At 34.2% G+C, this 26,894-nt stretch overlaps 1 long non-coding RNA gene across 1 annotated transcript in view; it reads left to right on the top strand.

The window, feature by feature from the left end:
• LOC125281815 (uncharacterized) overlaps window positions 1–26,894 on the top strand; it is a 444,231-nt gene that overhangs the window by 144,726 nt on the left and 272,611 nt on the right. The window contains exon 4 of the long non-coding RNA XR_008957904.1: window positions 8,187–8,318. This is a non-coding gene — a long non-coding RNA (uncharacterized LOC125281815). The remainder of the gene's footprint in view (window positions 1–8,186; window positions 8,319–26,894) is intronic.

Raw genomic sequence — 26,894 nt, forward strand, 5'->3', positions numbered from 1 at the left:
ATTTTCTTGCATAAGCCTTAATTTGATAAATGTGCAGTGTTGATTTTGAGTAACTATACTAAGGTGTCTTCTAGGTTTTTAAAGGTAGTATCTATCATACAGAGTTTCCTGAAGTCATAGCATTAATTCACATGAATAACATTAAAGATAAGGAGAAAACCTATCTTCAGGGGCTTCCTATTTTCCCTTCTCCAGACCATGTATTCATTTTTTGAGTACTATGTCATGGGTACAGGGGTATGTAGTAATGAGTTTAATATTACCCATCTACACCCTCCACTCGCCAGTACATGCTTTTGCGGGCTCTAGAGTATACCATCTTCTCTTACCTATGAGTCTTTGGACATATGTTTCCCGTAAGCAGAGATTGTCTGCAATGACTCTTGTGCTTTATTTTCAACAAATTTAATACAGCTTAAGATCACTTCTTCATGATGGGATTTTCCATTCCAGCCTGCTGTTCATCAGAGTATCCCCTAGCTCTGTCCTCTATATTTGCTTACCAAATTTTATTATAGCTGTTTTCTAATTTATCTATCTTAACACTAAACTTTTTAAGTTTGAGGACAGTCTATATTTGTGTCCTTGTAGAAACCAGCACTTTCCTTACCTTGGTAATCAGGTACAAAGAGATGTTTGTGGAATAAATGAATGAATGCAAGAGTAAATCTGCTATGGGAACATTGCAGCAGATAAACTATAGTAAGATGGAGCCAATACATGAATTAGAGGTGACATGTGTAAATTATGTTTGATCAATTAAAGGTATCTGAATTGTGGCAGACTACCTTTTCTTTCATTATTATAAAATATTCCAAAGAATACCTTGTCATCTGTAATCCTTTTGAAATTCACATTAACATTTTCTTCTTTGATAAAAATCTTTCTGTGCCATCAGAATAGCCCTGTGTTTTATCAGGGGCATGAGGAATACAAATTGACCTTATACCAGTTTCCAGATCTCCAGATTCAGTGGAATCACTATTGGATCCACAAAATTATTCTTTCCTTGGGCACTAAAATGAGTCTTAAAGCTCATCACTAGATATAGTCATGAGCGACATCGCCCACGCTTTCATCCCTTGTTACCTGTGTCTGGGACAGACCTACATCCTATAGTATACTGTCACGAAGCATATACCATATGTTATAAGAAAACACCTTGGCCTGACAAGATCTTTCCTTGCTGCTTTAGCAGTAGCTAGATTTTCCATAGGCCTATTTGCTATTTTACAAGGCTGTCTGGTCCTGTGTTAGATAACTGGGTGCATATTAAAACCAGTGAATTCCAAATGAATTATCTCATTACTTCACACTGGGAAGTAAATTTGGATGCTGTGGTTTGAAGAGTATCATTCAATGAGTGTTTCTGGAAGGGACAAACAAAAGAAATCTAAATCAAGAATGAGTGTCTCTTACAGTGGGGAAACTTTGCTAAGTAGGTCTTCCCCCTGGGTCCAATTTCACCAGTATGCTAAAGACTGGTGGTGTGGAACTGTATCAGGAGCTCCAGGCTGTTCAGTATTTGAAAACTCAGCAGCAAGGGGCTCCTGGGTGGCTCAGTCATTAAGCGTCTGCCTTCAGCTCAGGGCATGATCCCCGCGTTCTGGGATCGAGCCCCGCATCAGGCTCCTCCCCTGGGAGCCTGCTTCTTCCTCTCCCACTCCCCCTGCTTGTATTCCCTCTCTCGCTGACTGTCTCTCTCTCTCCGTCAAATAAATAAATAAAATCTTACAAAAAAAAAAAAAAAAAAAAGAAAGAAAGGAAAAAAGAAAACTCAGCAGTGAGTCTGGTGAACTCATCCTTGGTAAGGGAATGTGTTTTTTACATCATGAAGATCCTTAACCACTGGGATAGTTTCCATGAGAACAAGCTGCTTTGTTGTTTCGTCTGTTTTAGTCCTTTGCTGCATCAGAGCCTAGAACAGGGTCTGGCACATGATAGAAACTCAAATATCTGAATTAATATATTAATCTCTTTGTCCATGGATGCTTTGTTTTTGAACCCATTTTTTCCCGTACCAGTTAGGCTGACCAAAGAAAGCAAATACCATCCTTAGTATGGGTCCTGACCTTTTTATTATTTAAAAAATAAATCATCCCTGATACATCTTTGAGGGTTTGCACAGAAATAGGTGATCTCAGATTCTAGGCTATTCCAAAGTGTACTTCTATGAATCTCTTCCCCATCTTCCTTTTCATTATTCATTGTACAACCTTAGCCACTGCCCAAGAATATGTATAGCTGTACCCCATCCTGTCTTTTTTTTTTTTTAAACTATATGAGCAGTATATCTACTACTTGGAATTATGTTTATAAGATTTCCTCATCTACTAGTCTATACAGGCTCCAGAATCTAGGCTCTAATTCTGGCTTTTTATTCAGAAGTTTGATGTGTGTGTGTGTGTCTGTCTTATTCTCTTTCATTATCAGGCTATTGGATAGAAGTAAATGCCCCATGAGACATAGATCGGAGAGATAACTTTCAGAATAGTTTCTTTGCTCCTCTTGTATGCCAGAGGAAAATCACCTGATAAGCTGGAGTTGACATGGTTTCTTTAATCTTAGTCAAAGAACCTGGTTGTCATAGACCAAGTGGCATAAAGGCAGCAGGACGGAGTTAACAATTACGTCTCTGGAAATGGATTGACACCGAGGTGCTTGAATATGGCTAATGAGTAAGTGGGCTCCCAGGAATAAATGTGACAGGCGAAGTACTGAGGCCTCATTTGACTTATGTAATAACCCAAATAAACAAAAAACACCTTCTACTTTTAGTGAACAGAATGGTTCAGACACCATATTAGAGACTCTTGTCTCTTTTCTTAATTTTATATCCTTGAGTCAGCTCGCAGAGTTCTTGAATGAAGGATAAGCAGGTGCCCTTGAGCAGGGACTCAGTATTGGTCTTTTGAACAAACAAGAACAACAGGTGCTTCTCACTTAGTCTCTTACACAACTTACACCTTCACCAGTAGCTCAGATAATTTCAGCTCATCATTTCTGTATGATAAATAACTGTAATTTCATTTCACTCTTCTCATATTGAAATCTTCCATTTTAGAATTTATATTACCCCCTTGACACACAATTATGAAGTCTTAGAAAGCTATAATCAAGTTTTATTTTTTCCCCAACATCATACCTTTCCATATATTTGCTGCATTGCACTGAACGGAAAATATAGTTCCTTTTGAAGTTTTTTTTCTACCTAAAAACAATGAACCATCATAAAGCCTATTTTAGAAATGTGTTTTTTCTCAATTTCATCATTTTTTAGACTTAACATATTCCTAAACAATGATTAAATGAAGGAAGAATATGTGGGGGAAATTCCCATGTAAAATGGTAGGTTATTTAAAATTGAAAACAAATATACTTCAAAATATGAATAAGTGCTCTGTGTCTTCCTTCTGTATTACCGTTGTTGGACCATAGACAGTACGTTGGCCAACTAACCATTGAAACCAGCTGTGTCAATGGTAGCCAAGAGGACAAGCAGAAAAGAAGCAATTGCATCATGCTATTAGTTAGTAGAAAATAAAGTGTAGCATCATGAGAGATGAAACTTGAAAGCAATTTCTGTTTTGATATCCCAAAATATATCAATATATTTTTAAAATCCAAATAAGCTGCATCATTCCTTATTAAAATTAATCATTACCTTTTCAATAAAACCCAAATTCCATAGTGTGAAATATGAAACCAATCATGACTTTGTCTCCACGCCAGTTCTGTGGCTTTATATCTCATTATAAGTCTTTTTTTTTTTTTTTTTTTCCCAGTTTCTTTCTTATCCTTTGCCTCAGTTTGGGTTTTGTAGAAGCAGATCCTGAGATGAAGTTTGAGAAAAACTGTTAGGGAGTGGGAAGGTGGGACAGAGTGAGACAAAATGCTTGCTGTCAAGTAGGTTAATGGGGGTGGGGGGACTAGAGTTGAATCCTATAGGAACTCTGGTGACATGGAAGATGGCAGCCTTGGAGCTGTTTCCTGTAAGATGAGTGATTGTGCCAGCCTCCAGGGGCCATTGTGTAGTCAGGATTCCTTTCTAAAAGTTTGGGTACCTCAGTTATCTCTATTATATCATGAGTATTTATTGTCAGCTCCCTATTTGGCTTTGTGTTTTGTTTTGCCTTGGGAACAAAGCTCAAATTTCTGAAAATTGAGATGTCAAAAAGTAGAACTCTACAATGTAGATCTGAAAATGTGAATGAATACTTCAAATCTTGGTTTTTATGGAAAAAGAAACTAGAACATTCATAAGGAGCATAATGAAAGTCTACCTATTCAACCTTATATCTCTTAGTCTTTTTCAGAGTTACTCTGGAAAATTAGAACAAAGTAAGCAATTTTAGCAAAGATGCTATGCAGGTTTATGTTTTGTTTTGTTTGGGTTCTCAATGAGAATGGAGAAAACTCTTCATTATTTTGGTTTTCATTTGCTTTTTACTGTTATAATGTCAAACCATATACAGTATATCACAGTAAAAGCAAACATGTTAACCTTATGGTGCTTTTTTGAGTGTTAATGATGATGTTTTTCATTATTTGTTTTTGTAACAAAGCATTATGGTGCCAATGGAAAAAATAAACCTTGTAAAACATTTTATCACCTATTCATCTTAAACAAAAGTTTCATATATTTCAATATGGTGCGATATTGCAGTACAGAATTATGCAAACTAAAAGGCATTTCCACCTGCAGAAAAACTGATTGTTATTACAGAAGCGGAGGAATGAAGAAAGTCACCTGTGTTGTATTGCGGCAATAAGTTTTAAAACACTCATAATCTAGTGATGTCAATAGCTCAGTTATGATCAAATATATATTTTCATTTTGTGTCGATGTGCTGGCCCATGCTGACAAGTAAGATACCATCAATCATAAAGGGAGAAAAAAAAAACAAAGCTAAAAGCAAGTGACACAAACTACAATAGTGATTGTGATTCTATACTAAACAAAGTTTGTAAATCATTTTGAAAGATATAACCAAGTATTGGATCCCAGAATAATCCATATAAAATATAATCCCCAAATATCAAGTCTAAACCGTGCTGGATAATATTTTGCCCATGTGGTCTGTAATACTCCTATTCATAATTCTGGATTACAACACTTAATTGGTTATAAATCTTACCTCTCTGGACCCACTGCCTGATGTATAGAGTGTGAGAAATAAAAGCCCTCTCAGAGTTGCTGCTTTTTTTCAGAGCATCATTTCTCAAGGTAGGTCCTGTGAGCTTCCCACCTCAGAATCTCTCAGGTGCATGCTGGAAGACCATGACAGTGTCTGGCTGAGACGTACTCAGGGTCTAGCTGAGTGAGGATCAGAAGGGGCCAGTGAGAAAGGGGGAAATCCACATTTTTTAACAAGCTCTACTGCTGATTTTTGAGACCTCTTTGCTAAGCCAGGGAAGATTTAGGTAGAACTTTAATTATTACAAGTTTATTATGTTCTGACATCCTTTCTCAAGTATTTGAACACTGATGTTACAAAAGATGATAAACGATTTTTTTTCTAAGCCAAGTAAAAGACCTTTTAAAAATACCATAATCAGGAATAATCCAATTTTGTGTAATACTTCGGCAAAAGAGACAGTGTTTCAAAACTGTTGTGAAAGAAAATGAAATTGCCAAGTATTTTAAGTTGTCTTTGAGGAATGCTCATTGTTTTCCATCTGTATCTGTATATAGTTGTCTTGATCTAGGATTGCTTTTCTTTAAAATTTTGGTTCTCAAGTCTCACAACTGTTCTATTCAGGCATTGTTCTACTACGGTTGCAAAATGTCAGGTCTGGCTGTAAGATAATCAGGTTAGGCTTTTAGAATATAACTCTCCTGACTACTAAAGTACTATTTATTCTGTCTTATTCCAACAGGTACTTAAAATACTGCATATCCCTTCCAGGGATATGTTTTTAAAAGTAGTACACAAGGTAAATAAGAACCTTGTATTATATGGAAATGTATTCTGTAGGTTACTCCAAATTCAGCTTCCACCCAAAGCAAATAATAAAAGGACAAAAGAATACTTTTGGAAGTGATAGATGTGTTTATGGCATAGATGGGTGATTTCATCAGTGTATCCTTATTTCTGAACTTCTCAAGTTGTAGACACTAAATATGTAGTTTTTATATGTCATTCATACCTCAATAAAGTGGTATTTTTAAGAGGCAATTAATGAATAAATTAATGGACTAGGAAAATATCTGAGCTAATAAATTTTTCTTTGTCTTTGCTCCAAGTTGGTCATGTGACCCAGTTAATGTACTTTAACATACAAAAAATAACAGTATAGAGTTCACAGGAGGAGAGCCAGCTTCCATGATCTGTGGTCCTCAGACTCACTCATGGTTTGGATGCCACCCCTACTGACTCCCATAATAACCTGTGAATAACTCTGTCACTCTCCATACAACATTTTAAATATCTATGATTTGTCATCACCCCTGGAGTATAAACTCCCAGAGAGCAAGAGATGTCTTTCTTGGCATCTCCAACACCAGTTTGAGTACTCAATAAGTATTAGTTGAATGTTATGAATAAAGGAGCACTCCCTGTACAAAAGTGGGAGCTACCTTCATTTCATCTCTTATTTGAGAGAAATAATTCCAGTGTCCCAGGTTCTACTCATTAGTGATAAACTTCTCTTTTGCAAAGAGATTCATTTTAACGTTCTGCAAGTTGAACTCTAGGTTCCGATAAAATCTCACAATTTACATACATAGATTACCCTCTCCCAGGGAGTGTCCTTAAATTCACAACCTGTAATAGACATGGAACAGAAATCATTTAACTCCCCTAAAATAAATTATACTGTGGAGAAAGCAAAGTTCAACTCATCTTGCCAAATTACAAAATTAAACCATCGCACGAGCTTTTGCAAATTTCATAGCTTAGATTACTATACAATAAAGTCATTATATAAATAGGATCTATTCTGGCCAAGAACATTTTAATTTGGTTACATATATTCTATAGCAGTACTAATCTAAATATGATACCACATAAAACTTGAGAATATTGCTAGAAAATTAAAGCTGGCAAAGGTTGGTTGCAAAGAGGGGAAAAATAACTGAGGTGGCAGTAAAGTTCATGTCACCATATTCTATGAATCTTAGAATATCTGAGGACATTTAGACATAGAGTTCTTGTACCATTAAACTTTTTGTTTTGAGGTGTTTTTTTTTTTTTTTTTTTTTTTAGACTTGAGTTTTCACAGATCAGTGAAGTTGGCTTGCATTTGTTCTGTTTTAGGTATATTCTTTACAGATGTGCTTTGTAGATGTTTCTTCCCTGTTGTTAGAATTCCATACTTAGTAGTTTCTAAATGGGAATGACTTTAGTAAATTTTGCTAATGTTATTGGGGGCCCCTTTGTCTGAACACTTGGGACCCTTTCAGCTCAGAAATGTTCTGTTTAGATTTACTCTTCTCTCTTATTTTTTCAAAAGAAATACTACTTTACCTGTGTGGGCTCTTTACCTTTTGTCATCTGAATCTGTTATTTTCTCATTTTTGTATCTGTGTGGTGGGTGTTTTGTTTTGTTTTGTTTTGTTTTGTTTTTTGTTTTGTTTTGTTTTTAACCAAGGGATTATTTGAATTATATTGGTATACCTCAAGTGTGAGCTGTGTATCCATGGTTTTCTGCTCTGTCAAGTTTGGCATTACAAATATGTCTTTTATACAGGATTAATACTCTCCTATCTCCCCTCACCCAGTATTTTTTTTTAAGATTTTATTTATTTTTAGAGACATGGTGAGAAGGAGAAGTGAGAGAGAGAATCTCAAGCCGACTGTATGCTGAGCACAGAGCCTGAGGCAGGCCTAATCCCACTATCCCAAGGTCATGATCTGAGTTGAAATCAAGAGTCAGATGCTTAACCGACCGAGCTACCTGGGCACCCCATTATCTGATCTTGTGACTTATTTCCCTCTGAGGCTTTTGTTGAGGTTTTGATTTTGTTGTTGTTGCTGTTGTTTTTTCATCCATTTCCTCTAATTTTATTCTTTAAGGGAAGTTATGAGTTCTGATCTATTGGGATCAGTGAATAATTTCTCAAGAAATATATTCCAATTTCTTTCAGTAACATTCCTTTGTTGTGCTATGGAAATTTCACATAGGACTCTGTTTTCCCCTCCTTTCACTTGAGTTGATAATGCATTTTCTATCTGACTCTACAGGAGGAGAGGATTTGTGTGTTGCCTTTTGCCCATTCCCTGTTCTTGTGATCCATGCGGGGAGAAGCGGAGAGCCTGTCTTCAGTGCCCGTTCTCTGTGAGCAGGATGCTGACTCTTCTGAAGAACCAGAGGAGGTATGTAACTTTAAAAAGTAATAATTCCACTAATTACATCAACCAGTGCAATTTTATAAGTACCCTGTATACAGCAGATGCAATACTCCTGCTGCCTCTCATTCAGTTACTGACCAAAGTTTAGGTATTGTTACTACTGAATATTATAGATGAGTGGAGTAGAGATAGATTTAAATTGCTCTTTTCATGTATTGAATTTTGATAGAAGAACAATTATGGATAGTCAGGTAACAATGGGAAGAACAAAGCTTTGAGAAAGAAAACATGGGGTCAAATTCTGTGGTGTTCAGTATTTATTCCAAAATAATCATATGAGAGTAATTGCAAATTGAAATGTGTTACGAGAACTAAACATTAATGATTGGGCGATGTGTCTGTTAAAACTTTACGTGAAGTGGTATCTACATAAATGTATCTTCAAGACTTGATCAGCATGTGCTGTTTCATTTCTCCAACATTGTCTGAGGTAAGTGAACACTTAAATAAAACTACTTTTAAACTATGGCTATTAGGAAAAATTCATTGAACTTTGTTGGCCATTTTACCTGGTAAAGTTTTAATTTCAGTCTCACATATACAAATGTCTTTAGCATTTCAGTTTATCTTGCATAGTATGGGGAAATGTGCTATATAGTTCTGTTCAATAATGTTTGCTGTTTCTGTTTAAGCTTCTTGAAAATAGGTTAAGGGCAGTTAAATGGATCAGGATTATGTTGTAATTAGTAAAATCTAATATTTCTTTGCCTAAATCACAGTATGCTTTTCCTCAATTTACTTTCATCAAAGTAAGTCATTATTCAAGAACATATAATTAGCTTGTTTTAATCTTATCATTTTCAGATACCTGCTAAAGTAATTAGCTTTCTCTTCTTTTTAGTTAAAAGATTGCTAAAGGATCAATGCACAATACATCATTTTCTATTCCACAACACCAATTACTTTGACCCTCAGTGTAAATTTATTGATTTTTCTTAATAGTACATTATCACCAGTTACTCACAGCATGGTGTTTATTAATTAGTAAGAGAAATATAGATTCATTTATGAATAGCTATCCTTTTAAGTTTTTGTCTAGAACACGTGGTAGTATGGTTGGTACCTGCTAATCGCATGTAGAATTTAAGAATCAAGTTTATTTCTCATTCCCAATGTTTCCATATTTTTCCTCTCTTGAGATGTATCATAAATTCAAAGTTAGTAAAAAAATAAATAGAATTTCTTATGTAAGTTACAAAGTTAATAAAAGTTTCATTTTTCTGGCCTTTGTTCTCAAACTGATTTCATTTCTTTTTCTCATGACCAAGAAATACAAAGCAGGTGCATTGAATACCTCTTCATAATATTGGTTATTGCAATATTGTATCAAATTGAAATGATAAAGATGAGGTACATATAACTTAGTATAATGAAGGAATACGCTTTTTGGTGTATTTTTGTGCATTTATTAACCTAGTATGAAACTTTCTGGACAGCAAGGAAAGAAAATGAAAGATAATTTTGAATTTTCTCATCCACAGTCAGGGTTTATTTTACCATTTATTCAGTTTTGTTCACTTGTCTGGCATTAAAGATGCATAGTTTTTGCCAGAGAAGCCTTAGACAGTTCTTACTTATTTTATTCTTAGGTACCTTATTGGTTTTATTGATGTCTTTTATGGAAAATATGTTTGTACTATTGGCCATTTATGTGTTATGTAATTCCTTTTAGTGTTTTAATAGATTTCAAGGAAGAAGGAGATAGCAGAATATCTTTATTCTGCTATTTCTTTCATTTTTATCTAAATGTGAATTTTTAAAACCTCAAACTTGAGCAGCATCATTGCATCCTTATATAATTAATTAAGATTCATATTGCTTCAGTGAGCTGCAGAAACTATAGTGGTGTATGGCTTTAGCAGACTGCCTTGAAGGAATTGCGTTTACATATTAGAAATGTTAACATTAGGTTTACCAGTGTCTGTATATTATTTACATTATGCTTTACTAGTTTACTGAGAAGAGGAAGCTCCTTGTAAGTAGCTTTGAGGGCCAACATGCTCCGTGTTCTCTTCCATACATCATTACTATGCTCTTGATCCTGAATAGGATTTTTATTTCCTCTGCTGTTTAAATCCATTATTATTGATGATTGTGTAATACACAGTTGGAAGGACCATAGAATGAGTAAATACAGATGTAATCAGGCATTGCTGAAGATAGGATGAATTTGGTTTTACATTTTGATTACTAGAAAAGTGTAACATGTGTGTATGTAACAGTAACACAGATAGCTTTCATGGGCTTAGTGCCCAGAATATTTCTTTAGAGCTGGTGTTACCAGTTAATAGTTTTGACTAGGTCACAGTGTTAACTCTTAGTTCTTGTTTATGTAAAGTGCTTTGGAAAGGAAAACCATCTAAATTCTGTCATGTAGAAAACAGGATACTGATGTGTTGATTCAGTGATGACTGTTCACCTCTCTGTTTTATATGATCCCCCTTGCCTTCTCAAAAGCCCTAACATCTATGAAGGGAGCTTCTGTATGTCCGTCATTCTCTGAGCACTCCTTACCCCTTTCCTATCATGACAGCCTTGATGTTCCAGCCCATAAATATAACTATATCTCAGTCTTTTTCTTGGTATTGTGTCAGAGTTGAGGCTCTAGAGCAGACTTCGCATTTCAGTCTGGATCCCAACACTTTACAAGTGTGTGAACTTGGGCAAATTGGCTTTACTACTCTGTGCCGGTTTCCTCATCTTTATATAACAAAACAGTAATTACCTCATTATTATGTTTCTATCAGTAAATACATTGTTTTATATATATTGGCTAGTCCGGTCTCTTACATTCTTAGCAAGCATACTGTGAATTTAGTCCCTCCCCATTGGGGCTTTCACCTTCTGTTTTGGCTCAGCATTTATTATTCCAAGTCACTCCATCAAATGCCATGATGCATTTTTAAGTTTTTTAACTTTCAGATTTAATGAATCAATGAAATTATTGGATTTTTTTTGTTGAGTTGTAGAAGTTTGTATGAATTGGTTGCAATTTATTAAACTTGAAACAAAAATGAAATAAATTCTATCACTGAATCTCGACACAGTGAATATTAAAATTTCTAATAACCTTGAGGTGCCTGGGTTGCTCACTCGGTCAAGTATCTGACTTCAGCTCAGGTCATGATGTCAGGGTCCTGGGATAGAGCCCTGCATTGGGCTCTCTGCTCAGTGGGGTGTCTGCTTTCCTTTCCCTCTAACCATACCCCAGCTCATGCCCTCTCTCCTTCTCCTTCAAATAAATAAAATCTTAAAAAAATTTTTTTCTCATAACCAAGGTTTAGGCACTCAATTTTTGAATCGAAAGGAATTTGGATAAATATTTAAAGTGGGAAAAAAAAAGGTTCAGATTAAAACAAGAATTTGAGTATTTTTTTCTTATAGTGTGTATAGTGATTGGTATATAATGCTTTCATAATATCTCATCGTATTATACCTGTGAAATTTTTGTGTGCATTATCAGTGGAAAGTGTTTTCTTTAAGTGTAAATTCTATATAATTTAAGTGACTACAATTTATCTGAGTTATTTAAACTTAGTATAGGCCACTTAATTTTTAAACAAAAAATGTAAAAGCTGTAGAGATAACCAGGCTAAAAATTAGTGTATAAATCAGGGAAGGAGGCACTATATGAATAGGGAATGTGCTTAGTCCCCGATCAGCTCCTTCATGTAAAGTGTCTCTGTATTCTGTGATTCTGTCCTCTTTCTTAGGTGGCTCATTCTGTTGATGATAAGACTGTATAACTTTATTTTTGGATCTGACTTTATCTTACTGTGTTGGGAACTTTTGTTCCACCCTTTCCCTTCAACAAATCTTTTTTTGTGTGTGCTGGACAATAAAGTCCATTTTCTAATAAGGCTGATAGGACCCTGGCCTGTGAGGTTGGTTCTTTGTCTTTGGCTGTGTCAGTCCAGACAATTAAGATGAAAAGCACATTTATATGAAAGTAGAAAATTGAGATTACAGGAAGCAGTGTTAGCTTTTGTTATCTTAGTAATATTCTAAATTTTATTTGCTCTGGTTGTCAAGAATAGACTGAGTACAAGGGATGTTTTTACATAAAAGTTATTTCACCTGAAAGTGAGGTCAATTTATTTAAGAGACAGGAAGAGCATAATTGATGGGACCTGTGGCCCTGCTCTCTATTTTGCATGCTTGCATGATTTTGTAGGGTTTTCCCCTATAGGTGGGCTGTTTTTTCCATGTGTTTGAAAGGGCTGGAGTAGAGAAAACAGTAGGGGAGGTTGGAGAGAAGGAGAAAATTATTGAAAAAAAGTACATAATCCCAATGGAATGATAACTCCTGGATTGTTGCCAAATTAATTTCCATCCATCTTATTTGTTGTACAGTGTCTGTGACTTCATTATGAAGTGATTCTGCACTAGAGTATTTTAAGCATGTGTATTATGTTTAGAGGATATTTTGATATATGTGTGTTATATATATTATGTATACATTGCATATATATTAGATATTTATGTACATAGATTTTCCATTTCTGTGTGTGTGTGTGTGTGGTATACACAAAAATATAGATGATACAGATATGAAATTAAAATTAAATTTGGAATTAAAAATTAAAAATGGAAATTAAAATTGCATGCTTTATTACATCACCTAAGAAAAATAGTACTATGGATTATTTTCCTTTGTTGTCATGAAAATAAATGTAGCAAAGACTGAGAATGCCAGACTGGTTTCAAATAATGTTTCCATTCTAAATGATTATTAGCAGTTTCCTAAAACCTTGGATTAAGAGATCCTGAAGACTTGTTTTGGTAAAATGGGACAGAACTGTGACTAATGCTCGATATCTGAGAGATGTATAGCACTGGGCTGTATCCTTTCCACCCCTGTCTAGAGAATCAGGCTTTAAGAAATGGTTATTTCTTCGTATTTTAGTAGTTATTTTAATCTTACTTAGCCCTTAGCCTAAGTTTACTTACATATTCAATTCTTTCCAGAATACTTTTGCTTTCACACGTATTTCTCACAGGTGTTTAATGTCTGTGACCTTCAAATCTGGAATTTTCATTCTTTTATTCTTTCATTCTATGCATGATTCAGTTCAAATGGTAGACTATGCACCTAGGTGTGCAACACCTATACCTAGGTCATCATGTTCGACTCTTCCTAGTCTGCGCCTCTCCCGTCATATTCATTCATGAGGCACACTGATATAGCCTCTAAAGATCCACAAATGTACAGATGCCACCCTACCAAAGGCTCAGATTACTAATCAATCAGCATTGTGGCCCCATCAATGACAATTTGCATTTGGATTAAAATTTGTCATTTAGATTCCAAATATTTATCAACTATATATTACTTTAGAGGAAGTGAGAGAGAACACGGGCACGAGAGGGAGAGAGAATCCCAAGGTGACTCCAAGCTAAACCCACAGCCTGACATGGGGCTCAGTTTATGACCCTGAGATCACAACCCGAGATGAACCCACTCAACTGACTGAGCCACCCAGGTGCCCCTATCCACTCAATTTTAAGTCAACTTCTATCTTCCTCATTCAGGCCAATGTGAACCAGGATTGTGGTAGTGACTTCCTCACTGGCATCCTTGAATCCAGTCCATTTGCCCTTTCTGTTAATCTCCAGAAGGCCACCAGATGGACCTATTTAAAGCAAAATCCTAAAATGATTCTCCCTCCCTGATTTAACTTCACTGTCTCTCCATTGCCTCAAAATATAAAGAAACTCCTTAATATCCTCACAAGAAAACATGATCCGATCCTTGCCTACCTCGCCATTCTCATCTCCACTTCCTGCCTCACTTTTATTCCTTTACGTACTTCATGATATTTGTCATCTCAGTTTTGGTTGTTGCCTACTTGTCTCAAATTAGTGATTCATTCATTTAAAAATATATATTGAAGAATTTCTGTGTGTTGGGTGCCATATAAGACACCAGGAATGCCTATTCTTTGACCTCCCAAAAGTTCACTTAGCAAATGCTTATTTTTCCAGCATCACTTCACCACTGGAGATTCTTCTGTTTGTCTTCCCTCTACAGACTGGATAATATAACTATTCCCTGTTCCCTTTGTATTAACATCTTTTTCTTTGAGTAAATGGCATTTTATTATATAGCTGAGTATTTTACTAATAGAACATTTATGTTTAAATTTTTCTGAAATGTGTGGTTTCATATTTTTTTGTATATAAGCATAAAACCCATGATTTACAAATGTTAATTATTGAAAAGCATAATATTTCTGTAATAACTGGATACAAACCTTAGTTTTATTACCTGCATAACATTATTTGAATTCATAGGGCCTCAATTCTTCCATCTTTAAAGATCAAAGATACCACTGTGCCAAACATAATAGACATCAATAATACCGACGTAGGATTCCTGTTTCAAATTTAATATCCTATGAACTGCGTCAGATGAATTCATCTCTCTGAATTATGGTGTACTCACATAAAATATGGTAAAATATATCTATATATAGTGTTCCTATTTCTAATATAGTGAACATAAAATTATTTTGTGTATTATGAAGGATTACAGAAATATAATATGACCAGATATTTTGAGTTAATATTTCAGTGGTAGTTGTAGCGTTATTGGTGTCCTCTTCAGATCCCCAGGGTACCAGATGGCCAGTATATCAGGCCCCAGCTGCTATGGGCCTTGGCCATTAATGGCAACCTTGACCTGGCCCTGTCTCTGCAAATTTGCCCTCAGGCTAAACAAGAGCAGCTCCTCTGGGGAGCTTGGATACCACTACTCCCAGCCTGTATACAATTACTGCTAGACAAAGGGGTGTTAAATGCAGGGTCTCCTTCAAAGTAAGAGTGACTATGAGTGGCAGTTCCCATGTGGACATCCTGCCCTTGCTCAGCTCCTTCACCTGTCCTATCCAGCTTCCGTCTCTTTTTCTCTTTAAGAGCAAAGCCTGAATATATCACAAGTTCCTCAACCCTTATCTCAGGGTCCTCTTCTAGGGAACCTAAGCTAAGACAGTGCTTTTTGTGAAGTAGCAGCCCTCATTCTCTTCTAGTTTCTCCTAAGCCTCTCAACTTTCTTGTTAAGTATTGAATACATTTTGGAGAGAGCAGAACATTTTAGAACACAATTAAAAAGCGATTTGGAAAAAAGTATGTCAGTGCTCTTACCTAGGATGTTCAGCATTTCAAAGCGCATTCAGAAATGATGAAAAAGTGGAACTACATCTGGATCAAGGGAGATACACAGAGAACTGACATGTTTGTTTTGGGGGGAAAAAACATCTTTAGTGGATTTTCAATGATGATGTGAAAAAGAAAAATTCTTCTTACGAAGAAGACTGTCTCCTAGATTCTGTTTCTTAATCTGCTTACATTGCTTTCTCCAACCTTTCATTTTTAGTTAAGGATTAAAACACATAATTTCTGCCTACTTACTTTTCTTAGATACACTTAGGGAAAGTGCCTCCCCCTCACCCCAAATAGACAAGGAAAATATAAAATACATGAAAAAATTATTCTAAGTTCCAAAATATTTAAATGTGCCTTTCCACATTAGCAAATGACTAATCCCATTATCATAATTTATTAACCAGATCTTTTGTTCTATGTAGTAGTACACTGTGTTTCCATGCTGTGTGTTTTTTATCCAGTGACCTAATTTGCTTAAAAGGAAACTCTTAAAACTCCCTTGTTGTAATGAATAAAATGTTAATGAAGAACTACAGAGAAATCCCCTCTGCATTAGTTCCATATTCCCAGGAACATCATCATAAATTTGTTTGCCTGGTTCTGACAATGGTAGTGATGTTCCAGCTGCGCAGAAGCATAGTAATGCTAAGTGGTTCTGATGGAAAAGTTAAAGATGTTCAAGGCACTGTCATCTGGGATGGACTCTGGGAAGTTATCTTTTGGAGGGAGTATTTGATGGATTTGGCTGTCATCCAGTTTTTTTAACATTTATTTTTTGCATTGATAACTACATTACTAGAAGCTTTTTCAGAAATTACAAATGGAAACTATTCAAACAGACATGGTTTCAGCAGAAAATGAAAGATTGTAAATTGGTGTTTTTTTCTCTCCAAATTAGCCCTTACAAATTTCTTAATCATGTTGGTATAAATATAAAGTTTTATGACTAAACCATTAAAATGCTTTAAACTTATTCTTGATCGTACTGTTTAGCTTAATGCTCATATTTTTGTGCCTAGACCTCTGCTCTGCATGATGAATATTGCAATTAATTTAAAAAGTAATTTGCTTAATATTGGTAGTTCAAATCAACTCCTGTGGATATTTTTCATTTTAAGTGTTGACAAGTTTAAATGATAAAAATTTCTAAATGCAGATAGGAAAATTAATAGTCAGTTTGAAACTTGAGTGTCTGAAAGTGTTGAGTCTTCTGTATCAAAATCTATAATATATTCTATTTCCACTCACATTTCAAAAATATTTCAGAAATATTATGATCATAATGCGTTAGTATCAATTTTAATTGCTCTAAAGTGGTAAGCTAGATAACCAGTAAGTGGGTATGCTTTTATACCCACAAAAGAACTTAACATATGTTTCTACATTTGAAAATTGAAAAAACTCAACATCAAACTAAAATAGCAATTAAGGAAATAGAAGCTGTAAATCAGAATGAAGACTATGTATAGTTAATCTCTGTACCATATCCCTGGGGTTATTGTGTGTAAAGGGAAATATCTTTCCATAGTTTCGCTTTGGGGTATGAAACTCTGCCATCCTTTCAATTTGGCTGTCTACATTTTTATCAACTTTTCTAACAATCAAAAACCGCTTTCTCTTGTTTTATACTCAGAGGATCTGTATAGTCACTGAGTTTTTCTAACTTCAAAGAGAATGCCTTGTTTCTATTCACTTTGAAACAGATGCAGGATAATAACAAAGAGGTCTATAGTGTAAGCAACATATTTACCTTTGTGAAATATTCAGAGAAACAAAGGAAGAACCCCCAAATATGTGAAAAACAATCGTGTTAATTAGTCCTCAGTGCTTCATTTGAGTCAAGAGCTCAGGGGAATAGGATATAATAGAATGTCTCTAATATTGAACTGTAATCTTTCATGTTGTGAAAATCTCCACATTTTTACACACATTTTGTTAGCGATAGTTATCCTTTTACTTATAATAGAAAATTCTGTTGAACTGGCAAGCGTTGAAGGTGAAAGAAAATATAAATTTGGTAACTGTTATGAGATTTAAATATATTTTAATTTTCAAAGATCCTCTTGTATAGCTATTACTGTACCCATTTTGTAATGAAAGGGACAGGATCTGAGAGAACTTAGCATAGTTTGCAGGTATGGGGACTACAATTTGCATTCAAGTATATCTGACTCCAAATCCCATATATTTCCCACTCCATCATAACGCCAAGACGTTAATAGATAGAAAGCTTTAACATATCTCAAGGCTGGTTAGCTACAAAGTTATAAAGTTTTATCAGTAACCTTCAATTGCCTGGGCCTCCAACAATGCTATGGGTCCGATGTTCACACTTAGTAATATTGTCTTCTCAAATTTGTGAAATTAAAATATGTTCATGTAATTAATTTTCACTTAAATTTTTTTGGGTGGGAATCACCCAAAATAGAATGTATCCCAATTTCTGTGTTTCTAGGACAAAATCATAACAATGCTACAAAAAGTACATGCATCTGCATGCTTGGTTTCTTCACATATAGTAAGACATTCAGGGTTTATCTCCAATGACTAGAATTTTGCGTAATTGAGATGTTTTAATTCAGATGTCTTGTTTCCACAACTTACGCTAAAGATGTCACCTTTAGAAGAAGAAATCATCTATAGGAAAACCTAGAAGGTATTGAAAGATTTATCTTTTTGTTTTATACATACACATATATAAGCATGTGTGTATACATACACACATGCACATGCGTGCACACTGACGGACAGAACAAATTGACCATGAAGTCTATGCAAGGAGATGGGTATCAGAAACAAAAGTCAAGATAAACCAACAATAATGGAAAGCAACACATATGACAAAATGCTCATGGGTGTATCATGGCCAGAATCCAAAACAAGAACATGTATATTAACCCAAGTAAATTAGAAATTTTTCATTAAGCTATTCCTTTGACCACGTAGGTGTTGCTAGAAGTTGATGGAATGGTGCTCAGCACTAAAATATGGCAGTGGGAGAATATATCTTACTGAAGACATGTTTAATTTTTATTACAGATGCATATCATATATGACCAGAGCCTATTCATGAGTGCAGACCCATGGAAAATACTTGGAAATGAGGATGTATCTGCTATCTCTGTAGAAATGTGTAGTAATAATGATGGGCTTCCACCCTGCAGATGTCCTCTATAAGGCATTGTTCACTGAAACATAAAATTTGTAAATGTTGAATTATTCCCCATCAGATTCCTCTAAAATACCTAGTTCTGTGCTTTCTGCAAAACAAATTACAAAATGTGCTGTTCATTTTCCCCCCCCAGAGGAACAAGATATTGGAATATAGAGAAAGAGCTCAGATTTTAGAGTCCTGTTGGTTTCAAATATGGCTGAACTACTTTATGGTTGTGTGAATTCCCTAAACCAAAGTTTCCTCATGAAAAGTAGAGATATTAATTTATAACTTGTTAGTTTGTATTTTTTTAAATGATTTAAGGAATGTGTACGTAGAGAGTATAGCAAGTTGAAAGCCAGTAATAACTGGCAGCTATTATTCCTCTCAGGTATTTACTTAATTTTCAGACTTGTGCTCTTCACTCCCCAATTCAGTTTTCGTGGACTTATGTATTTCTTTATGCACGGAAGTTGTTTTTGTATAAGTACATGTTTGTTCACAAATGGCACAGGAATCTAACCCTCCCTTTCAATAAGTTCACATACTAGTTTCAGTTGTTTGATTAATGCTAATCTAGCCATGTCACTGAGATTTTATTTCTGCATTTCAGTTTATTTATCATATGGGGGAAGAGCAAAGATGTTTTCATGTCTAGGTACATTTGACCTAAAGAATTCAACTCTGTCTATTTAACAAAAGTCACATAAACCAAGCAAAACAGAACATCCAAGAAAAAACAATTTTCATGAGTAAATGTCTTATAATGAAGCTAAAATAGAAGCGATTCTTTCTCTCTCAGCATTTCAGGTTCTCCATTATTCTCCTACTGAGGGAGGTCATGCTGGGGACCGCTGTTATTGGGTTTGTATTATTAGGTTTGGCTGGTTGGTTGATTTGTTTGTTTGGGTATAATGTGGCTCTTAATGCAAATTGACTACCTCAAATAGTGCTCAATTTGAGGAAATATTAATAACCTTATTTGAAGGCTTATCCTGAAAAATAAGATTTTTGAAGCAGAGAAGCTAGTATGAAGTTTTATTAAATATTAGAGTGCTCTCCCATATAATAAAATTTGATTTTTGAAAGGATATATTCTAAAGATGGAAGGGAGAGCATAGAATTTATATGAATTTAAAAGAACACCATAAGCTTCATTATATCTCCAGGTACTAGTAATGGAAATATCCTAATGTCAATAGTAGTTATATATTTAAATATATCAAGGTTAACAATAGGAAAGAAATAAGACTCTTGCTTAGGATATATAATGTAATGATGCTGAAAGGGTCTAAAACATGTAATGCACAGAGTGATTGAAAAAGCTAAGGTCTTGAGAAAACAGGTTGACAGTGCTAGTTGTGATTAAATATGGGCAGTGCTCCCATGAAGAGCAATTTAAATTCTTAGGTAGGGGCACCTGGATGGCTCAGATGGTTAAGCATCTGCCTTGGGCTTAGGTCATGATCTCCAGGTCCTGGGATCGAGTCCTGCATTGGACTCCCTGCTCAGCACGGAGTCTGCTTCTCCCTCTGCCTCTGCCTCTCCCCGTCTTTGTGCTTTCTCTCTCTCTCTCTCAAATGAATCAAGTCTTTTAAAAAAATAAATTCTTAGGTTGCTTCAGATAGCAGAAAAGTAACTTATGGATAAAATTATTTGGAATATAATTAAGTTCAAAATAAAGTTATTTTCTAAATATTAAAAATTAGAAATATGTGACTTTCCAAAGAATAAATATATTGGTATTAAAATATTCAGACAGAAAACAGGCATCCATTTGTAGTGGGTTTATTTTTTCTCTTTGAAAAAAATTGTTGGTACTTTGATAGGGATTGTATTAAATCTGTAGATTGCTTTGGGCAGTATGGACTTTTTAACAATATTGGTTCTTCCGGTCTTTGAGCATGAATGTCTTTCCATTTGTGTTATCTGCAATTTCTTTTACCAGTGTTTTATAGTTTTCAGAGTACAGGTCTTTTACCTCCTTGCTTAAGTTTATCTCTAGGTGTTACTTTTGGTACAGTTGTAAATGGGATTGTTTTCTTCTCCTCCTGCTACTTCATTATTAATGTAAAGGAGCACAACAGATTTCTGTATTAATTTTGTAACCTGTGACTTTACTGAATTCATTTATTCTAGTAGTTTTTTGGTGGGATCTTTAGGGTTTTCTATATATAGTATCATATCATCTGCAAATAGTGAAAGTTTTACTTCTTTAGTGATTTGGATGCCTACAATTTCTTGTCTGATGGCTGTGGCTAGGACTTCCCAGGACTATGTTGAATAAAAATCCTGAGAGTGGACATCCTTGTCTTATTCCTGACTTAGGGGAAAAACTCTGTTTTCCACCATTGAGACTGATGCTTGCTGTGGGTTTTTTGTATATGGCCTTTCTCATGAGGAGCATGTTTCCTCCAAAGCTACTTTGTTGAGGGTTTTTATCATGAATGAGGTGTTGTACTATGTTAAATGCTTTTTCTGCATCTATTAAGATGATCATATGGTTTTTACTGTTCTTTGATGTGATGTATCATGTTGATTGGTTTGTGAATTTTGAACCACTCTTGCATCCCAGAAGTAAATCCCACTTGATTGTGGTGAATGATTTTTTAAAATGTGGTGTTGGACTTGGTTAGCTAATATTTTGAGGATTTTTACATCTGTGTTCATCAGAGATACTGGCCTGTCGTTTCCTTTCTTCTTTTCCTTCATCTCTCCATCTCTCCATCTCTGGTAGTGTCTATACCAGGTTTTGGTATCAGGGTAATGCTGGCTTTGTAGAATGGATTTGGAAACTTTTCTTCCTCCTGTATTTTAAAATAGTTTGAGAAGAGTAGGTATTAACTCTTCTTTAAATGTTTGGCAGAATTCACCTGTGAAGCTGTCTGGTCCTGGGCTTTTGTTTGCTGGGAGTTTTTTGATTACTGGTTCATTTTCATTGCTAGTAATCAGTCTGTTCAAATTTTCCACTTCTTCCTGATTCAGTTTTGGAAGGTTACGGTTCTACGAATATTTCCATTTCTTCTAAGTTGTCCAGATTGTTGGCATATAATTTTTCATAATCTCTTCTAATCTATTATATTTCTGTGGTGTTGGCTGCTATGCAGCAGTTTTTATATATTAAGTAACTAATACATTGTTTGGAGACTAGACTAGATAAACTTTCAGATTTCATTTGCCTTTAAAACTCCACATCTCTCTCAAAATATTCTGAAATTTATATTTCGAGGTTGTTCTATATCTTAATCTATGATTTGCTCTAATGTCCAAATTGGAGAGAATAGAAGGCATGAGGAGGGAGTACCTCTGACCATCTTTATTAGGCAAAAGGACTCATAAGATCTAAACCAAAAGGAAATAATTGTCCATATTATGGTTTTTTTTTCCAGTCTATATACTGTTTAATGAATTTTTCTTCTAACAGCTATAAAAACTGGGCATTCATCCACCATCTCAACCAGTTAAAGAATTCTTTATATTGAACACATACTATGTGCCAGCTCTTATTCTAGGCATATGTAAGCACACACGTATGCATATATGTCTAAATGTGTGTATACATGAGACAAGAGGTATGTATAGATCTGTACATCTATCTATGCCTCATAGTGCCTATCCTCATAGAACTTAGATTTAGTGAGATATTGAAAGTGATATGATAAGTGGAGTACAATGTTATGGGAATCCACAGAAAGGACATCTAATTCCAATTTTGAAACTGAAAAAGTCTTTACAAATTTCTAAGGAATTGTGAATTTTCTTCAGGAAACTTCAGTTGAGGCTGGCCGACTGGACATTTTATCTCCTGTATGTGTAGACAACCAATAAAATGTTCTTGCCTTCTGTACCTAATACAGGTAGTTTTTGATAGACAACTTTTTACAGATGATGTAGTTTTTGCTTTTAGCAGCTTGAGATCTAAACACATGAAATGTATGGGATAATGAGGATGGTGACAGAAAGGAGAAGTATGGTAATGATGTTGTAAAAATGATACTGTTGATCCATAAGAGTTTATACAATATTTTCACACATATTTAAAATATTAAATAGTAATATGAACTTTGATTTTAGCTTGAATTTTAAAATTTTTTTCAATTAAAATTTGCATTATATATCAATTCAATTTGATCATCTCAAAACTCATACTGGGAAAATATTTTGGTCCAAATTTTATAATTGATAGAGTACATGACTTGTTCAAATCATTTGGCCGGTAGGTTGTTTCTGCGTATAAACTTAGATCTGATGACTTTAAGCCTTATTTTCTTTTAAAATAATATGTATATTAAAATATAGAGAGTACACAAATAACTGTTGTAAGACATAGAAGTTTTATATGGATTAAGTAAATTCTGACACGTCTTAGAAAAGAGGAAGATACTATCACGTTAGGTTATGAAATATTTTATCTGTTAGATATCAGTTTATAGGGGGCTTATAATTAATGTCCTTTTATAGAAGGATTAGTGCATGAAATATTAGGTTAGAAGAAGCCCTTAGATATTTTTAAGTATAATTATATCCAGAGTCACTTGCAACTGCCTTGTTGTTCCTAATTTATAAAGACCCCTAAAAACAAATGTGCCCACTTCTAGCCTAAAATTTGCAATTTTATGTAATAAATATTTTGTCATTCCATTTCAAAAGCATTACTGATTTGGCCAATTTTGCTTAAATTGAAATGTTCTTTTACTCACCTTATTGAAATAGTTGATTTTCAATATAAAAATTAATGAAAAGAGCTTTTCACCAAGAGGCACTAACTTAAAATAGTTTTGTAGAGTTAAGTGTGTCCATTTTAAGAAAAATTGAAATAAAAGTATAACCTTGATTCCAAGGCATAGCCAAAGGCTAAGAAAAGAAAAGTTTAGTAAATGACTCTTATTAATCTAGCTTTAAAATGGATGAATAATATGTTACAACCTCTCTGACATGTGGTGAGGTTTGCAGCAAGTTTGGCATAATGGTTTCACTTAATAAACACCTGATTAGCATTGTTTAACAGGTTTGGAGTGCATGAAAACAGTCAAATAGCAACATTCTGTCTAGTTAATTCCTCATTAGCAGACTCACAGTCACTGCATTTGACAGATTGTATACCAGTCTTGACACAAGGTGACCTCTTGCTTGGACCTGTTCATCACCTTCAGTCTGTCATAAATGAAGTCAGTATAAATGTCAGAGTGAATGTGACATCACCAGAGACCTCATCTGATGCCTTGAAGGTTATTATTTTCCCAATATTATTATTATAGACACAGTGAAAATATATGTAGCTATAAACAAAATGAGAATGATAAACCAGAAAAAAATTTGTATTTATTAAAGCATTTGATTAATATATTACTATAAGGCATGTGACCCATGTATCAGATTTGGCAGTATTATTTCAATTTCTTGACATCAAATATTATTTTTGTAAATAATGTTTAAACTACAACCTAAATTGACAATGTGTTTGGGGCTTAAAAGATTAATAGTAAAGCTCAACTAATTATTAATAATGTTCTTTCTATTTAATATACCCATAGCAATATCTTTTCTTCATAGTTTTTTTTTTTTTTTTTTTTTTTTTTTTTTAATGAAAGAAGAAAACCAAACATTGAAATAAAGTTGAAAAATTGATTTGGGTTAAAAACTGTAGATATGAAGAAAGATTTTAAGGAACACATTTTGTGAGAAGAATTTTTGATCATTGTAACATTGAACATTTGTAAATTCACCATTTCAATGAGAAAATTCTCCAAATTACAAGGAAATATTCATTTACCATTTTTGTCATCCTTGATAAATTATCTCCACTAAAGAGCCCCTTTTGAATCACAGAATCAATTATACAATTGTACAACATTTATATTCTTCTCGTTGACAAGAAGAAATTGAACCAGTTTCAATTTATCTGAACGAAGCCTTGATTAATGCAATATGTTATTATAAACAAAGCAAAATAGATATAATGCATTCTTGCTCTTTCCATCCCTTGGTAAATTTTTATATTATTCCTAAAACTTTAAGAACTAAAATATTTTAAAATCAGAGGGTACATATTGCAAGGAAAGAAAGTAATCATTTGATAAAGGCCGATTTTAGTGCGTAGAGAGAGTTATGTTCTCTATTGATTTGGATTTTTTTTTTTAAGTATCAGAAAAATTAAAAATCTTATTTTCTTTGTAAGAAACAACTTTTAAGGCATGGACGTAAGTAAGACAAATTTTTAAAAAATATTTGTATTTTGAAGAGATTATTTTAAATTGCATTTTATGTGAAGTCCTTCTCTAGCCTTATTTAAGTTCTGCGGTTTTAGATAAAATGGTTATAATTATAAGTGACAGATGTTGGGTATCTTTTATACCCCCTTTTAATGCATCTGCCTTGTTTAGTTGGACATCCTGATTTTGAGGAATTTAGCAAAGAAATCACAGTAACCAAGGATAGGTAATTCTAAGAATGTATGAAGAAATTATGAGTTAGTCTAACAATTGGCTTCAGGTTCCAATTGATTCCATACATCAGGTTCTCCTTGTAAGCTGGGCCTCTAATACATTAGTATTATCAGCTCCTGATGCAGATTTAACAGGGGAGGAAAGTGACGATCAAAAAAGCTAAGTAGCTTGCCCAGCGTTCTGCAGCTAGTAAATAAGAATTTGGGATTATAAATTGAGCTCTGTTATTTCAAGAGTCAGGGCGACAGTACACGTAGTCATTATTACCATCTTGTTACAGCTCCATGACACACTGCTTTCATATCTTCTTCATGGCTCATTCTGTGTTACGATTTTTTTGTCTTTGTTGTTTACCATGTATTTTTCTTTCAATAGTAGTCTTTCTGTAATTGCTTCTTTGCTAGGTTTATATGTGTAGTATAAATGTAGATTTATTTTCTTAATTTTGTGTTTTTCTCATAAGTTAGAAACATCTTCCATTGAATCAGCATCTTTCATCATCGTAATTAATTAGGTATAGTCCATTTCCTTTTACCCCCAAGCTAATTGCAAGTGATTCAGTATACTGGTATGCAATTTTCTTAATAATCTATGATATATCACATCAGGGGCAGCTGATCTATAAATGCTCATTTTTTTCAAGTACAATATTCCCTTATTTGCCTTTGTCAGATGTCATTCTTGAATGCTTTTCATTATTTCCTAATTGTCCAAATGTATTTTGTACATTTTTATTGTCAAAGGTTTACCTGAGGCAGGAAGTTAAGGATATGAAGCTTAATAATGGTATGCACTGGCTTCATTAATTGTCTTAATTGTCACTTTAGTAGTTATTTTCTAAAAATCAAGAGAAATTTATAAATCAAAACCTCTTAAAACTAACCTTTTAAAAGTTTCACAAATTCTTATGAAATTGAATAAAAATAGGCAAATTCCCTTTTGTATTCCTTATAAGAAATTAACATTTTAAAAACAGGACTTCAAGAATCCTGCCTCACTGTTCTGATAGTAGCTAGAAGCTTAAGAGAAAGGATAGCAAATAAACTGTTTTGTTTATATTAAGTACATTTTCTTAGAGATAATCTGCCGTATTGGTTTCTTCCTGTCATTATAGTCCTTGTCTTCTTTGTTTCATTCACTTTGGAATTTTGGATGATAATATTTAAGAAATAAGCACAAACAAAACAACAGAAACAAAAAACAACAAAAAACCTCACACAAACCTTTTTGGTAAAATTACTCTCTGCTTTCCCTTATTTTGTTGGGGAAACTTGAGAGGCCACCCCTGACCTGGAGAAGACAGCCACTCTGGTCCCCTACCTTTGTATAAATTCAGAGATTATTTTTAGTTTACAATTTTGTTATTCATTCAAGTATAACAGTACAGTCTCAAGCTTGGTCTAGATTATAAGCTTGTTCCTTATTTATTCCAGTCATTATTCTTCTCTCTAGTATGCTTGGTGTATCTGATCAATGTTTCTTGTGCTGATGAGATCTGGGTAAAATTAATCAAACATTTTGGTGCATTTTTAGTCTCCCTCTTCGTTCTCTCTCTGCTCTCCCTTCTCTAAAGAAAGAGAAAAAAGAAAAAAAGAACTCTTCTTTCTCTATGTGTTTATCTTCCTTGTAAAATTAGAGGCTAAGGCACGTAATTACTTTGATTTTTTTCCTCCCCTTGGTTCAGTATTAGAGCCTGTGTATAAACTAAAATGCATATTGTTACTTTATTCACTAAATTAAATTTTATTTAAAATGCTCACTTTGCTTATTTCCTTA

This window comes from Ursus arctos, unplaced genomic scaffold (genome assembly GCF_023065955.2).
Source record: "Ursus arctos isolate Adak ecotype North America unplaced genomic scaffold, UrsArc2.0 scaffold_10, whole genome shotgun sequence".
NCBI lineage: Eukaryota > Metazoa > Chordata > Mammalia > Carnivora > Ursidae > Ursus > Ursus arctos.